The sequence below is a fragment of the Desmodus rotundus genome, chromosome 5 (assembly GCF_022682495.2).
Source record: "Desmodus rotundus isolate HL8 chromosome 5, HLdesRot8A.1, whole genome shotgun sequence".
Classification (NCBI taxonomy): Eukaryota; Metazoa; Chordata; class Mammalia; order Chiroptera; family Phyllostomidae; genus Desmodus; species Desmodus rotundus.
Genome location: NC_071391.1, coordinates 58,303,207 through 58,316,582, shown reverse-complemented (window position 1 = coordinate 58,316,582; position 13,376 = coordinate 58,303,207). Strand labels below are relative to the sequence as shown.

General features: G+C 44.2%; 1 long non-coding RNA gene across 1 annotated transcript; it reads left to right on the top strand.

The window, feature by feature from the left end:
- Positions 1-1,567: 1,567 nt before the first annotated feature.
- Positions 1,568-12,566, top strand: LOC139440916 (uncharacterized). The gene is made up of 3 exons (XR_011651215.1): positions 1,568-1,808; positions 7,476-7,596; positions 12,449-12,566. It is a non-coding gene; the product is annotated as an uncharacterized lncRNA (long non-coding RNA).
- Positions 12,567-13,376: the final 810 nt, after the last annotated feature.

Genomic DNA, 13,376 nt, shown 5'->3' with positions numbered 1-13,376 from the left:
AGCATCCACGGCAGAAGAGTGTGCCATGAAAAGAGGAATTCCAAACCCCGGAACGTTCCATTTGGAAGGAAAGCTTCCAGAGGCCCGATGTTTACAGTATAATAAGCTGACGACGGGTATAGGAAAGGCTAATCAAGACTCAGTATTTACTTCCCCCCCTCAAAATACAAGAACCAGACTGTTGGACTCATTGTACAAGAGCCGTGTCACCTTCCACTTTGGAACACTATCAAAGTGAGCTTTGCCCTCCCTTCCTACTGACCGTGGGCCAAACCGCACCTTCAGTCCCTGTCAGTACACAAGACACTGCACTCCACACGTACTACTCAGAATCTGACGATTCTTGGCTGGAAGGTGCGCTGGAGCCCTGCAGTCCAGCCTCTCGGCCTTGCAAATTAAACTGAAGCCCAGTAAGGTGAAATGATTTGTCCAAATCTGCATGGTAAACTCACGGAATATCTAGATTTAATTTGACCTTGGGGTCAGAGGAACTGGATTAAGGTCCTGGTTAGACCTAAATGAACTTTCTAAGACTCAGCGCCCTTATTTTTTCTTAATTTTTTGAATCGAAGCTATTGTGGTGATACTGGTCAATAAGACCATACTGGTGTAATCAGAGAGGCAAATAATAAAAGTGGCCTGATTCTCAGCTCAGCGCTCTGTCCTCTTAAGTCGCTCTGCTCCTTGGAATAACTGATGTAGGAAAAAAGTGCAATGCTCAATTGTTGGGGAAAAAAAAAAAAAAGATGCTGCACCCCTCCCCCCTTTCCTTCCCCTCACCAACAATAAAGTACAAAGTTCAAAACAAAGCAACTTGAAAATGGTGAACGCCGGGCTCGGAGAGCTTTCCTGGAGTGAAACCCTGTGGTCAGATACCGGCCAGGGCAATCCTTGAACAACTTGGTTGCCATCCAAGTCTGTTTTCAGTGGGGAATAAAGTTCATGTTTTGGAGGCAGTATCCTTGACTTTTTATCCTGTTATTCAAATATTTCCTAATAATCTTCAGCATTTATACACTCAAGAGACCTTGAAGGAAAAGGATGCAGGACTCCAACTTTTTTTCCTTCCTTTTGCTAATGAATAGATGTTTTCTTTCTGACTTCACTGGCCCTATCACCCTATTTTTTTTCATACCCAAATAACCCTACCAGGAGGAGGTCCAATACGAAGCTGTAAGTTACAAAGTTTTAGGTTGGATTTAATGCTATGAGTTTTTCATGCCTTGCAACATGAAAAACATCTAAGTAGAGAGGAATTGAAATTTTAGCAAATACATACAGAAGGCATAAATTTCTCAGGATAAGTATGGGTGTTTCTGGTGCCACCTATTGGTCATACTGTAAGGTTGAGCTACATGTAGTATTGTTGGTCATGAAAATGAAATTACGCTGGAGCAGTCACAGGGGGAAATTTCAGCAGGCGGGCTGAATGTTGAAAGAAGGTGACTGTTGCTTTAACATTATCTTTAATCACAGCTATGTGAACATGCAGGACCATTTTTGCTCTGATTTTTTACTTGGATTTGCTCACTGGTTAAATGTGTAGAAAGGAATATATAATGAGGCATAATCTTTGGGATCTCTGAGACTAATGAACCAATCAATAATCAGATTAAAATGACTTCTGTGTTAGGATTTGGAACCGGTGTGGGTGCCCTGTCCAGTCTCCGGAGCTGTTGCGAGAGTTAGCCGCTACAACTCCCAGCTACACCCTTCTCTGGAGAATTGTCCTTGTCTCAGAGGAAGCCACTTTGACCAGGAGGCTACATGCATGTGCCTTCCACAGCCGGTGGCCAGAAACTGTCGTGGTGAGTACAAATGGCCAGTCCCCCCTAACCTTAAGGCAAGATTAACCCCGTGGTGTAATTTGTGCTCCAGATCAAGCTGAAGCTGGGCTCCTGCTAAAGCTAACATCTTGTGGAGAGCCCTTTCCCTGCCCTATCTCCTTTCTCTCATTCTTCTTGAAACCACTCAGTAAGTCACTTAAACACAACTCATGTCAGGCTCTGCTTCTCAGGATCTGACCTAAGATAAGAAGGATCCTATGGAAAACTGTGTCTTTGGAATGAGAAAAGCCAGGAGAGCAAAACAGCCCTTGAATGTGGGGGTCTGTGAATGTTGTTTCCTCAACATGCTTGGGAGGCAAATGCTGGGCAAAGCAACTTTTCTCCATAGGTAACAAAGCCCAGACTGACGGAGAGCAGCAGCCATACCGCATTATGGGCCCAAAGACCTGGGTGATGATATAAAATAGATCCTTGATATGGCACTATGCCTGAGTTTTCTGAGAAATGCATTTAGCTTCAAAATAGAACATCCGTGCTGGCATTAGACCTAGTACTCCCGGGGCAATGAAAAATAACCTGGAATTGGAGGACTTGGGGCTTTACACATTTCTACATCAGCTAGAGGAGCCAGGCCTTTGTAGCTTGTGCCAAAGGAGAACCCAGGGGAAAGGAAAAAACTCTGCCAGAGGACAATTCTGGAAATCTCATAAGAATTGTTGGTTGATTTAATTGGGTTTCGATCGTAGAAGTTCCAGCTGGTTCTCTAGAAGTAGCAGTGCCAAGTAAGAAAATGGGAGCTTTGGGTCTAGTGAGGCCTGGGTTTGAATTCTCCTCCACTTACTAACTCAGCTTCCTTATCCACAAAATGGGGATCATAATATTTGCCTCCCAGAGTTTTGGGGGGATGTTGTTTGGAGGATGGCGGTGGCTCAAAGCAATGTCAGTTCAGCATCTGGTACATACGAGTCAGTGAACAAAGGGTAGCTATTTCTCTGCACTAGACCTATAGCATCTACTGACCAGTCTAATCTCTGTCACTAATAAAGGTAATATTTTTGGCTAGTACATTCATTCATTCACTCATTCATTTTGAATCCAATGAGAAAAAGGATGCTGTTTAATTAGGACTCTATTGGGGACCCCCAAAAAGCTATTTTAATTTTTTATTAATATGCAGATTACTATGACCCTCACTTTGTGAAAACCAATGGGAAAGCTGAATATAATGTAAGGCCATCGTATATGGTTGAGCAGATTGGACCATATACAAAGGTGTCCCACTGTGGGCAAGTGGGGCTAAAATATAGCCTTGCTTTTCTCACCTAGCCGTGAACCCTGTGGTCAGTGTCCACCTAGAGGGGACAGTTTTACTAATTCTCACAGAAGATGGGCTAGAAGCAGCCCTGACATTGTGCATGTCCTTTTGTTCAGGTTCAAGTTCCCTCCTACAGGCAGAGGGGATCAAGAGTGAGGACCTGCTACAGAGAACACCTAGGCATCGTGCTCTCTAGACCTGAATTCTCCCAACTACATGCCCTACTTTCACAGCCAAAGCCTAACAAAGGTGTTGTAGGCCCCAGAAATTAGCTGGCAGGGATGTCCTCAAAATATACCCAGCTCGGATATTCTGATGTCACTAATACTCAAGGTGGGGTCTAAAAAATTACCAGCAGCGTTACTTGGGGGTACTAGATGGAAAGTGCATTTCCTGAGCCATACACCTGATCTGGGAGATTCTGGAATCTCTAGAGGTTAAATTAAGAAATAGCTGTTGAAGTAATATTAATCACTTCCTCACAGGCTTGCTGACCATAAGGAAGAGTTTCTTAGTCAAGGGTTCCCTTCATTTACAAATCCGCATGGGAGTCATGGTTAAGTGTTGAATGCTCCTCAGAAAGCCTCTTCCTCTTGAAAGAAGCTCAAAGATACAAACAGCTATAGACTTCCTTTCCCTTGATAACTTCCTTCCACACCACACCCCATTCCTCCAACATATACACAAAATTGCGTCTCACAGGGATTCTCCTCATCTCTCCCTTTCTTGGTTCTGGTCGATGGTGCATAGACAACCACGTCCTCCAGCAGGCAGAGGCAGATAGGCGATGGCGATCTATTCTTAAGAGTCTTGTTTACTTTTTAGAATCGCATTTAGCATTTTCTATTGCTCTTCCCAGGGTCCTGGGTTACCCAAGCCCTTCCAAGCAGCGTAATTCTGTCCTTGGTGGCAGTCCTAATGGTCAGGGAATGTCCACATGATAGATTAGTTATTAACCTAATGATGCCTTCAATATAGTACAGTCTTTAGATGATAGTAGTCCACATACAAGCACATCACTCTCAACATAAGGTTTGTCAATCAAAGAACCAATTGAGGTTCCCTAGGACCAACAACTACACTATGAGGTACACGTCTAGAGTGCATCAAGTTCACTTTGCCCACGTCCAAGTGAGCACTGAAATCTATTAAAAGATACAGTCTAAGACACATTCAACACCTGAGCTGGAGATTAATTAAATGTGGTCTCAATCTTCAAGAAATTCACAGTGTAGAATGCCTGCAGAAGAATGCCAATGGAAGCAGTCCGTGACAGACAGACTAGAGCACTTAATGGATTATCATTATTAAGAGGAAAGTCTTGTTCTATAATTTAGATGCTGAGAAGAGAACTAATATTTACTGACCACCATTAAATGTTCACAACAAGCCTACTGGCTTGATTGCTGGGTCAGTTATGATGCCTTCAGGTGCAAGAAATAGGAAACCCAACTAAAAGTGGCTTAAACAAGAAGAATGCATTATCTCACTTAACCATGAGTCCAAACATAAGGATTACCGGGATTGATTAATTCAGTAGCTCGATCATACCTGCAAAAACCCAGACTGTTTCTGTTTTTCCATTCTCTCATTGTATATGTGTGTGTGTGTGTGTGTGTGTGTGTGTGAGAGAGAGAGAGAGAGAGAGGGACAGAGAGAGACAGAGAGAGAGAATTATGAATTGGTATGGAGGCTGACTGCAGAGTAAGACGGCAAACTGATGTTGTAGTTCTAGTCTGAAGGCTGACAGTCTTGAGACCCAGAAAGAGCCAATAGTTCTGTACAACATGAAGGCAGGGAGAAAAAACAACCACCAATGTCCCGGCTCGAATGCAGGAGGCAGGAGGAATTTCCTCATTTCAGGTGAGGATCATTTTTATTCTATTTAAGTCTTCAACTGATAGGATGAGGCCTATCCACATTAGGGAGGAAAATCTGCTTTCCTTGGTCTACTGATTTAAATGTTAAACTTAACCAAAAAAATATCCTTCTGGAAATACTCAGAATAACGTTTGACCAAATATCTGGGTGCCGTGTGGTCCAGTCAAGTTGACAATAAAATTAATCACACATTCATCCTCAGCATTTAGTAACGAGAAGGCACAAACAGTTCCAGTTATCACATTTTCATACAACCAAAAGCTGCAAGAAGAAGAGGTAAATCTTAGGGAAAACATCCCAAAAGATAAGCCCTTCAAACCTATGCCCCATTTCTACTTCATCTCTTGGTTGGAACTATGTCCTATTCCCACTCCTAAACCAATCAATTGCAAAGGAAAAGATTTATCCCTGTGCCCTAGGACCATGAAAGGGCTCATCTTCCTCTGAAGCATTTGACATTGATACATTGTTGTTACGAAGGAATAAATGTTGGGATTGGGCAAGTAGGGTCAAAGGAGGCTATTGGCTAAACAGCCAATAGTGTCTGCCATTATTTCTATTACCCTTATTTTAGAGATATAGACACTGAGGCTCAGAAAGACAGAGTTGCTCAGCATCACATGGCTAGTAAACTGTCAAGTTAGGATTTCCAATCAGATCTCTCCGGCTTCACTTGCTTGCTCTACTTGCAGGTCTATTTGTGGATAGACCTAACTCCACCCTGTACTGTCACCTTGGGCAAGCGCCTGAGTCTCTCCACATCTTTTCTGTCACTGATAAATAGACATAAGAATAGTCCTTCCCTTTTAGAGTATCATATTAACTTAGACAGTGTATGTAAAGTACTTTTGCTATTATTTGCTGCCCTACCACAGTATAGTATAGCTCCGGAGGGCACTATTCGCCTAGAATATAAAGTGAATTTATGCCCAGGAATTTCACCGTAGCATCACCCTTACTAAGAGGCACAAAAATAACCTCTAGAGAAATCTGGATTTAAGCACTACAACACAGGCAAGTTTTAACTCAATGCCACAACAGGTGAAGGAAAGTTAATAGAATTTACCATGCCCAGTGGTAAAGACCTTCATATATGTATGTCTTTAATTCTCACAAATGCCCTAGGACGATAAAGAAATTGTTAGTGCTTTTGTTTTTCCTATAGAGAGTTACTATGGGGTTCAATCCTAAGAAGGAAACAGAATTTCCTGATTTCCTCGCTGGAAAGACGTTGTCAGTCAGCCAGCACCCTTTCCCGGGGGCTCACTGTGTCCCTCGTGTTCTGAGTGCCAAGGCTTCAGCACGGTGGAGTAAGTACTGATCAGCCAAGTCAGAAGGCCTGGGCTCTAGTCTTGCTTCATGTGTAGCTGGTATTATCAGAGTGGAAAGTCAATTAACATTTCCTTTTCTCTCGTTATCCACACTTATCTGCAAATGAAGCGATGAGGGAGATTCTTTGGTCTTTGAGACTATCTTTCAATTCTGACTTTCCCTGAGCCACATAATCCCACCGCTCCAGCCTCATGGGGATGTGAGAGATGCCTTGGCTTCATTAGTAGGGATGCCTTGGCTCACCCCTCAAGGGAGGCTTAGACAGTCACAGAAGCAGAAATGAAAAAGTAATTTGATATAGCTTTTCTGAAACACAGTGTTTGGACAGGAGGAGGGACAAATGGAATGGCTAAAGTAGAGGAGGAATTGGCAGTCGTGGCAGGTCCAGTCACTCGTAGTGTGTGAGTGGTAATGTATGGCGATATTATTGAGAAAGAAAAGGGGCCTGGTTAGACAGAACAATTTATGACCTCACTGCCTGCTATGCAGTCCAAAGCCTCAGGTCTGGTTAAAGGGTCTGCTGCTGTTACCCATAACCTGGTTTCTATAGCAGTCCTGGTTTCCCAGGTAAGGGAGACACTGTGATGTCATGGAAAGAGTACTGGAGGCCTGGCAAAGGATGTCTAGTTTTAACCCTGTCTTGGATGTTATCTCCACCCATTGGGGCTGGGCTTCTTTATCTCTTAAGTGGGTTTTGCAGGAGATGATCTGGAAAGTTCTTTCCTGGTCTCCGGTAGTCTAACAGATGCTATCACCTGCTACTGTTTCTTTGCATGAATCTGAAAATTGTTTTCTTAAAAGGTGCCCCTTCTTCTTACTTTAAAATAGAAGTAAAACCCTAATATGGATTCTTGAAGGCCTAAGAGATAATGGAGAAAAACTAAAGTAGGGAGGCTTAAAATTTAGTCAAATTCTTAAAACTGAAAAATTGAGGGCTCTGAGGGAAAAATCACATAAAAATGCAGGCATCTGGGAATTCCCGGGATGTGAGAAATGAGTCGTCCTATTGTCTGTCCTGTTTGGGGGAGCAATTTAGTTACCTTAGTAGTGCATACTATAAGGACTCAATAAATACATGGTGGCCAACTCATTAATCTAGTGACTAAGCGAGGAACGAGCTGCTACAGTTCTAACACCCTGTGATGCCCTTCCCACCACAGGACCCTTGTGGAGGCCGTGGAGCCGGCTACCACAGGATGCCCAGTGGTCAAAAGCACAGGCTGTGGAGTCCGGTGGACCTGTGTTGGATTATCAACCCTGCCACTTACTGTGGGACCTGAGGCAAGTTCCTTAATATCTCTGGGACTCTGTGTTCTCAACTGTAAAATGCGGAGCATAACAGCAGATATTACGTGAGTATGTTCATTTAACAAATATTCACTGAGCACCAAGGCACCAGGGATGTGTTAGTGAGTAAGATCGCTAAGACCCTGTTTTACCGCACACCCGGCTGGGCAAGCTTTAGGAATAGAGGGAAGGTCAATGTACCTGAAGTATGGCGAGCAAGGCAGAGAATGAGAGGGTGGGTGGGGTCAGATCTTGCAGGACTTTGTAAGCCTGGTAAATTTTTTTGCAACAGCAATGGGAAACTCCTGACAGGTTTTCAGCAGGAGAGGAATATGACATGCGGAACCTAGTTGGACAAGATCCCTCTGGCTGCTGGGTAGAGATTGTTAACAAGCAACGATGAAGCAATGAGGCCTGTTAGGACACAGTTGTCCACGTGAGGGCTCATGAGGCCTGGACGGTTGGTGATGGAGATGGAGAAAAGTACTTCAGATTTAGGGTGTATTCTGGAAGGCATGTGGATTAAGTGAGGGGATCCGTGTGAAACACCTAGCACAGAGCCTGACAAATGGGGCTCAGTTAAGTGCCTGCTAGATGATACGATCTGGTGTAGCAGGCCCGTCACAATTCCCTAAGTCAAAGAGGAATCTGGCAAGTCATGGAACAGGTTAGCAAACTCGTTCAGCCACTCATCATTTATGTGCCACTTGGGCAAGTCACATTCGGGGCCTCAGTTTCCCCATTCCTCACAAAATGCAGAGTGGACCAGGTGAACTCTAAGGCAGCCAGCAGAGCCTACATTCTGTGAAACTCATATGGGCTATATCAGTTAGGGTTTGATCAGAGAAGCAGAGTCGCTACGAGTGAGGTGGGATAAAGAATGTATGAGCCACCCAGTCTGTAGTATTGTGTTATAGCAACCCAAATGGACTAAGACAGGCATAAAACAGTAACGACCATGGATTTTGTGTCAGGAATTGGAAAAGGGCACAGCAAGGATGGCTATTCTAGGCCCCACAATGTCTGGGCTGAGAAGACTCACACAGCTGGGGGTAGGAACAGCTGGCACCAGAGGAGGATCCACTCCCAAGATGGCTTTTTCATGCACACTTCTGGCACTTGGCCTGGGACGGCTGAAGGGTAGGCGAGGCTCTTCTGGGACTATTAACTGGAAAGCCCACAGGTGGCCTCTCCTACATGTGTGTTCTCAAGGTAGTTGGACTACTTACAAGGCTGCTCAGAGCTCCACAGCAAATTTTCCAGAAAATAAGGTAGAAACTGCGTGGCCTTTTATGTCGTGGCTTTGGAAGTCACGTAGTGTCACGTCCACTGTACTCTACTGGTTGAAGAAGTCGCAAGCCCTCCCAGGGGAGGAAACATAAACTCTGTCCTTCAGTGGAAGGAACACTGAAGAATTTGAGGCTACGTTTTACAACCACCACCTGTAACTGTGCCTAGTCCAGTTCATGCTTCCCCACAGCAGGTGACTAGTTCGCCCTTCGGCTGCTTTCATTCCTGTCCATCCTCACCTGTATCAACGGATGCGAGGGCTGCTTAGGAGAAGATTACGGTAGCCGCCTTTTTATCCATGCTTCCCCGAGTCTCTCGGAAACTTATCCACCCCCATTGCTAAGCTCACATTCCAATTTTTCTACCACTTGCCACTTCCAGATGATCTTTTGCCTTGTAACTCCCTTGGCTGAAGGCCCCTGCTTGCCATCTGACTTGCGGCGTATATGACGCCCAATTGCTGCAGCTGAAAATAATGAGATGAGTGCTCAAGTAGCCAATGAACAGTGATAAGAAAATGTTTGATTCATAAAGTAGAAAACAGGATTTGAATCAAACAACAATTGTGGCCAAGATATTGTTTCACCTTAAAAGATTTAAGGATTGATACACTAAAATGAAAAAAAGAAAATAAATTATTGGTAAACATCGAAGTTCGGAGGGAAGTTGAAAGCTCTCTTGTAGGGGTAGCCGATAGAATAAACTTGGCCTTCATCCTGGAAGCAGTTAGGCTGCATTTTGGTGGTCACCTATACCGGGCACATAATGAAGCCTCTCTTTTTCTGAAGAATCAGAGGATTTAGAGCCTGAACCATTCATTTACTTATTCAACAAGTATCTATTGAGTATGTTCTACGGATCAGGTAGTATTGTTCTCTGCTACTCAGGAGAATGACGGTGAAGAAAACACAGCCTCTGACCTCAGAGGGTTATGAAGGAGACCAACCAAACAAACAAAAACAAAACCCCCCAAACTAAACTTACAATACAGGAAGGGAGCCCAAGAGAAAGCACCTAAGTGTAAACAAGCTTGTTTCATTCTTGGTTTCATGTCTTAATCTCCTTGAATGTGACTATAAGTTCCTTGAAGACAGGGACCACCTTTTATATGTCTGCATACATCCCAGTACTCAGCCCAGTGACATGTCCACAATAACCCATCACTACACATTTGCTAGTGGCTTGACTGATAAATACTGAAATGAAATGAGGTTGTGGAGGTACAAAGAATGTTTGCATTATTTTTTTGCCTCCTGCACAGGTTCTTGGCTGCCCATCTATACATTAAACCATCACCACTAACAAATAAAATGTCTTATGTACCATCTTATGCTTGGTAGGAGGAATAGGGCTCTGATTCCTTGACACACAAGAGCTCTGTGATGACTGGATTCTTCTCTGCCCTTTAGAGAAGAGGGTTTGGCTCTGCCCTTTAGAACTGTTACTTAACCTCTTGGGGCCTCAGATTCTTCCACTTCAAGCAAGGTATTGTTCCCTTCCGCTTTACCCAGTATACACGTTCCTGTTTGATAGCTAGTTTGGGTGCTGCAGAGGATGCAGTACCTAGACTAATGGGATGTGGCATGGCTTCTCCCCATGCCTCTGTCTTCCACAGTAAATTGTCAACCCTATGAGGTTTTAGTCCTAGGGAAGTTCCCCCTCAAAAACTAAACAGGTTAATAATGAACCACTTTCTTGTATTTTCTATGAAGACAGCTCTTTGTAAGTTCTAAATGTTCTGTCCTGATTCAAAGAAGCTGGTTTCTTCATGAGTGGTTGGAATAAGACTTTTCTTAGAAGCTACTGAATATGGATTAGTTGGATTGTTTCACAGGAAAAAAAAATGCAGGCTCTGGGGTGACTACTTCGGCACTTAATTGGGTTAGCAAAAAGCTGCAAATGAGAGGTTTTCCTTGGGAAGGAAAGGATGTTTACAGCACACCCCCCACAGCCCCCTAGGTGGTGGATTTTAACCTAAATGCTAGTCTTTAAGTGCAGCCTTTAATTTAGGAACCATTACAAGAATCTATTAGAGCAGAAAATGTCAGGTTGAAAAATTAACACATCACAGAAGTTAATTAGAATCCAGCCTCTCATTAGATGCAAATGGAGAGCCCTCCAACTGCCCACCAGCCCCCTGAAGTCATGTTTGTTGCAGCTCCGAAGTGTGCTGGGCGTGTCTTTATGACTCAGAGAGTGGATGGAGGAAGCTGCCCAGGCACTCCGGCCAGAGCCACTAGGGACCCACGGCCTGCCCTTTAGGTTAATGGAAGGTCCCTATCTCCTACTCCTCTCTTAAATGCTCTGCATGTCACAGGGTGGATAGCTCTCTGCCTGAAGTGTTTTCTGCAACAAAGACAAACATGCCATGCCTGTCACCAGGAGCAGACTGGTGACTGTGTAAACCACTCTGTGAGAGGGAAGCTGAGGGGCTCCAGGCCATTCAGACTTAGCTCTAAGTTGTGGTCTTTGTTTTCTTTCCACATTCAGACTGAAATGTGATTCCCCTGGCTTTCTTTTTTGGAAAATACCTGAGATCAGTTCCATGCAGGGAAAGAAAAGCTGTTGACAGGAAAAGCTTCTGACAGGGAAGGGGGCTTCTTCTTCGAATGTTCTAAAAGGAGACAGTTACTTCAAGCAAGATGAGGTATGTCAGGGATGCCAGAGCCAGGTATGAGGCCCAGAACATAAAAGGGTCATCTGTAACTGTAGAGAAGACTGGGTGTCAAGAGTTTCCTCTGTGAGGGCAGTACCAGGCACTGCACACGGACTTCTGGACTAGGTAGACATGCATCTGAGCCCTTCTGTCACTTACTGTGCGATCTTGGGCAAATTGCTTAACCTCCCAGAACATGAGTTTTCTCGAGCTGTTGTGCAAAATAAGAGGTAATATGCATAATCTGGCACAACATAATCTGAGTTGTTATTGATTTGATAATACAGTATTCCCTCACCCAACACTAATGGTGTTCCCTCTATGCACCCTACCCTTGACTTCATGGAGGGTATTGTTTAATAAAACATTGGAGGCCATTGTTTAGTAAACTACATACACATATCTTTAGTACAAAGCCAACCCTCCTGCCCTCCCTGCAAGTGCTCTGGGAGAAGTGACTCCTGCACACGAACTCTGCTTTGCTGAGTGGCTCAGAATCCTGCGGTCATCTCCCTTTGAGGAGCCCTCTAGACTTAGCTACCTTTAATTTACCCAAATTCTCTCTGTCCATTTATTACACTGAGTTACAGTTGTCTGTTTATGTTTTGTATCCTCCTGTGAGTTACTAGAGGGTAGGGATCATCTATTTATTCATTTGATTCATACATCTAATCATTATTCATCTCTGTAGGCCAATGGTCTCACGCATTACTCAGCACAGGCATACAGAAGATTCGCCCCTACTGCTGAGTAAAAAAGCTTTCCAGCTGGAAAATTTTCTGGAGAAACAACTCTTTCCCCATTTTTGAAAGGCCTCCTTTGGGACCTTGGTTTGATTGATCTTTCATTTTCTATCATTTTTGATCTGATCTAGCCTCGGTTTCTTCATCTCTTTAACAGGCTAGTGGAGTCTTCTTCCCCAGGAGATGATGATGATGGCTGGAGACAATGCAGCTTCTGTGTGCCCAAATCAATTCTGGTGCAGTGCCAAATACCAAAAAAAAATGTTGATTCCAGCGCTGGCTGGTGTGGCTCAGCGGATGGAGCGCGGGCCTGTGAACCAAAGGATCGCAGGTTGGATTCCCAGTCAGGGCACATGCCTGGGTTGCCGGCCAGGTCCCCAGTAGAGGGGGCGCGAGAGGCAACCACACACTGATGTTTCTCTCCCCCTCTTTCTCCCTCTCTTCCTCTTTCTAAAAATAAATAAAATCTTAAAAAAAATGTTGATTCCATTATCTCCCTCAGCCGAGTCTATTTGCCAATATAAGAAAACTAAAAATACAAAACAGAATATGAGCACCACAGTAGTGGTAAGATTTCCTCCCAACTTATATCCAGCCTTTGCCATATGCCAGACTTAGCTGAAGTGGGGAGATACCAACACGCGGAGAAAAGTGATCCCTGACACCAACCCCAGGAAAGCAGTGGCAAGTGTTGGACTACATGATCTCACAAAGAGAGTAGAAAGCTCTTCACCCAGACCCTTAGCCTGGGATGCCAGAGATGTGTTTTGGCACCATGCTGGGTGGGAAGCAGGAGGCTGTCCTACAACAATAACCAATGTATTTGGCACTTAACTAGACACTGAGCCAAACGATTTACAGGCATTATCTCATTTAACTCGTAGAAAAACTGTGTAGTAGACACGAACTTTCTCATTTCACACAGATGGCCAGTTTGAGGCAGGGACTCGCAGTGCTTTGACCACAGTAAAGCAACAAGCAAGTGGTTTAAGAATCCACCTGCTAAGGGTTTCACTGGCCCATTGGAAATCTGAGAGGGCGAACTAGTCCAGAGCCCTGACTGGGAGGTGGGGGGTGGGGGGGAG